This window comes from Trichechus manatus, unplaced genomic scaffold (genome assembly GCF_000243295.1).
Source record: "Trichechus manatus latirostris isolate Lorelei unplaced genomic scaffold, TriManLat1.0 scaffold00035, whole genome shotgun sequence".
NCBI lineage: Eukaryota > Metazoa > Chordata > Mammalia > Sirenia > Trichechidae > Trichechus > Trichechus manatus.
In genome coordinates, this window is record NW_004443971.1 from 11177608 (window position 1) to 11181690 (window position 4083).

At 34.6% G+C, this 4083-nt stretch overlaps 2 non-coding genes across 2 annotated transcripts; one reads left to right on the top strand and one right to left on the bottom strand.

Moving 5' to 3' along the window:
* The first annotated feature begins 3407 nt into the window (after positions 1–3407).
* Positions 3408–3480, top strand: TRNAK-UUU (transfer RNA lysine (anticodon UUU)). Its single transcript has one exon. It is a non-coding gene; the product is annotated as a tRNA-Lys (tRNA).
* A 273-nt stretch (positions 3481–3753) lies between these two features.
* On the bottom strand, positions 3754–3826 carry TRNAK-UUU (transfer RNA lysine (anticodon UUU)). Its single transcript has one exon. It is a non-coding gene; the product is annotated as a tRNA-Lys (tRNA).
* Between the last annotated feature and the right edge of the window lie 257 nt (positions 3827–4083).

Here is a 4083-nt window from a genome sequence, read left to right on the forward strand (position 1 = left end):
TAAAGTTGAGGATTTGGATTTGGTTTTCTTTTTCTTAAAAGAAGGCTGTTGGAATTTTGATCGGGATTGCGTTGAATCTATAGACCGCTTTGGGTAGTATTGACATCTTAACAATATTAAGTCTTCCAATCCATGAACATGGAACATCTTTCCATTTATTTAAGTCTTCTTTAATCTCTTTCAGCAGTGTTTTGTAGTTCTCGTTGTATAAGTCCCTCATGTCCCAGGTTAGGTTTACTCCTAAGTATTTTACTCTCTTTGATGCTATTGTAAATGGAATTGTTTCCCTAATTTCCCTTTCAGATTTCTCGTTGCTGATGTATAGAAACCCAACTCATTTTTGTTTGTTGACTTTGTACCCTACCACTTTGCTAAATTCCTCTATTAACTCTAAAAGTTTTCCTGTGGGCTCTTTGGGATTTTTTATACATTGGATCATATCATTCACAAGTAGAGATAATGTTATTTCTTCTTCTCCAATTGGGATACCTTTTATTTATTTTTCTTGTCTTATTCATAATAATTTTTAAAGAAAGACTATATTAGGCCAATAACATTGACTTCTAATTCCTTTAAAACTGGAAGGGGCCTTAGAAAAATCACCTAAATGTCTATTCATGTCTTTTGTCCGTTTTTCTATTGTATTATTTTTTCTTATGAATTTGTAGAAATTTTTATATAATCTGGATATTAATCCGTTCTGGTTATATGTATTACAAATTTCATCTTCGAATCTGTAGGTTGTGTTTACTTTTTAAATAGTACTTTTGATGAACAGAACTTTTTTTTTAATGGAATCAGATATATTAATTCTTTTGTTTAGGTTTTGCTTTTTCTCCCTATGTTATTAAGAGATTCTTCACTGTCCCAGGGACATAAAGATATACTTGTATATTTTCTTCTAAAACTTTTAAAGATCTGCTTTTCACATTTAGGCCCTTAACCCACCAGGAATTAATTTTTGACTATGTTGCAATATAAAGATCCAATTTTATTTTTTCCATCTTAATAATAACTATTACAGCTCCATATGTTGAATAGCTAATCTATAGACTTTTGAATTTATCTTGGCTTCCCATTTAACATAATCATTGAAGGTTTTTAGAAGAGACCTTAAAAATGAGTAGGATTTCAAGAGGCAGAGATGGGAGAAGTCATTTGAAGAAGAGTCATGGCATAAAGAATAGGGAGAGGAGAGGGATGATTAATTAGAATACATGGTCTGCAAAATGAGAGGAGACCACTTGAATTTAAGTTTTGGTTACTGTGTAGAAGGTTAGCATAGTATCAAATCACACTGTCCAGTATAGTAGCACCAGTCACATGTAGTTTGAAATGTGGCTAGTCCAAACTTAAACGTGCTATAAGCGTATAATATACTTTGATTTCAAAGACTTAGTAGAACAAAAGAATGTAAAATATCTCACTAATGATGTTTTATATTAATTACATGTTAAAATTATAATATTTCGGATATATCAGTTTGAGTATAATATACTATTAAAATTATTTCACCTGTTTACTTTTTTAAAATGTGGCTGTAGAAGAATTTTAATTATGTATGTGGTTTGCTTTATATTTCTACAGCACTGGTATAGAATGCTAGCAAAGTAGGCTGGGGACAGATTGAAGAGGGTTTTGAATGCTGCTAGAAAAAATTTCATGTGTCATTCAGTAAGTGGTAGAGAAGAATCAAAGGGTCTCAAAGAAAAGGCACGCTGATATTCTTGATTTGATGACTCAGCATCCCATCTGATGACATAGCTAGACATGGAAATCTTTCCACTATTAGCGCTGGGCAGTATTTTTGGATGTGATTTTTATAGAGAAACTTAATATGGCAGCCCTTGTTGTCATTTTTAATGTAACACAAATGGAATGAAAATCATGTGTACTCCATTGAGTGGGAAATTGGAACATTAATGAGCCAAATTTTCAATAGTTCACCATAGCTTACGTGATAAAGTTACTCTTTTTCACCTAAATTAACCTAATATTGTCAGCTTTTCAATTCTCTACATCTTCCTTCACTCTAATCAAATATGTTGTCTTTGCTGAAGAATGGATGGTGTCAGAGAATGGTAGAAAGAGAGGAACCCAAGAGTCTGTTCTTGTTCCAGCTTTGCCATTAAGTCTTTATATGACTTAATGAATGCTTATTATGTAACAGTGTTGTAAACTATTTACATATATCATCTTATTTAATTCTCACAACCACTCCGTGATCCTGAGACACAGAGAGAAGTATGTTGCTCCAGATCACATAGTAGTAGCAAAGAAAGGCACCCTAATTTCAGAACCCTGGCTTTGTAGAAGCATATATCTTTTCAGTTTTTCAATGTACATATATCAATCTTTTCTTTAAAAAAAAAAAAAGATTTGAGATGTTTCCTAACTAAATGATATTTGTACATTTTCTCCATGTTGTATTCTTCTATAATGTGATTATTAATGCATAACATTCCATATTAAGGCTGTACCATCATTTATATCGTCATTTATGCCGCTTCCAATTTTTTCCACTTAAAACACCGTGATCATCTCTCCTGTAGTTATATCTTTTTGTATATCTCTGACTATTTTTTTAGGACAAATTCTGAAAGTAGACTTGTTGGACCAGAGCAATCACTCCCAACACAGGTAAGGATGGAATTAAAGGAAGGCAACATCAGCTAACAGAAACCCTTTGGGGTCCCAGTGAAAAAGCCCTGTAGTGGGGAATTCTCAATGCTACCCCTGTAGAAGAGGGCAATACTCCAATTACTGATGGCTGTGGGAGGGAAGAGCCTCCAATGACAAAATCAATAACATTTCTTTCTGCTGGCTTAGTAGAGCTTCCGTCCCCATGGTTTGGGCCGCTTAAAATTACTTGGACGCCTTCAGGGGACTTCCAGAGCAATCTCACTACCCATCCTCAGGTCCTTTCTCCCACTGCATACTACACAGCTAAATCCAGTAGCTTCAGAACAGCATATTCGTATTCTCTCTTACAGAGACTCGTTTTTTTCTGTCGTAGGTTAGATTTTAGCATTGATGTCCAGCCTATTATTAATAGTAAAATAGACCTGATTTCACTACAGCGCCTCAGAAGCTATACGTCACATTCTCTTAAAACTGAATCGATTACAAATCGAAGAAGCCTACCTAATAATGGTTATTGAGTAGACAGATACGTAGCAATTCTGAATTGGCTGGTAATGTCGGTGAAAGGTGAAGAATTTGCGTTTTCAGTTTATCTTCAGCTCATTGATGTCAAGCCAGAATTTGCGTTTTCAGTTTATCTTCAGCTCATCGTTGTCAAACTTTCTTTGGTTTAAAGTACTTTCACAAAATGCAGGATACAATCGCATACACAAACTTTCTCATTCTTAGATAAGATGTTTTAGTACAGTACTATACTACTAAGAGCCCGGATAGCTCAGTCGGTAGAGCATCAGACTTTTAATCTGAGGGTCCAGGGTTCAAGTCCCTGTTCGGGCGCTCGCTTTTAACAGGTTTATCTTTGTTTTTTAATTCAACTGTTAGCATGTGAAAATATAAATTCCTTCCTGCAGAGAGATCGCAGTGCAAAACCTCGATAATCGCCGAGACATTAACCAATTCTGCATAGTCGTTTATTTCTCTCCCTGAGAATGTTTATCTAGCATATTTTGAAATCAGTAACAAATGTATGAATTTCATTAAAAGCGAAAATATTCCGCGATATTCGAAGTTTAAGACGACATCACGTAATCCGCGGGCAAAAGCCATCTGCGCCCGAACAGGGACTTGAACCCTGGACCCTCAGATTAAAAGTCTGATGCTCTGCCGACTGAGCTATCCGGGCGCCCTTACAAAGTTCTTTTCTTCTGTTTACTTCATATAATTCTAATAGGTTGTTTCCCTTTGTTGAATTAAATTTAGATTTTAATTAGATTTAAAGCCTTTTTCTAAAAGGTAGAAGAAATTATAGATCTGTTTTTTCCTTTTACCTAAAACACGTGTTCGTCAAACTCCATCATATTTCATGTTTAATAAATTGCTAATACATACTAAACTCTCTAAAAGTAAATTAACGGCAGTAAATTACAGAACATCAGGCAG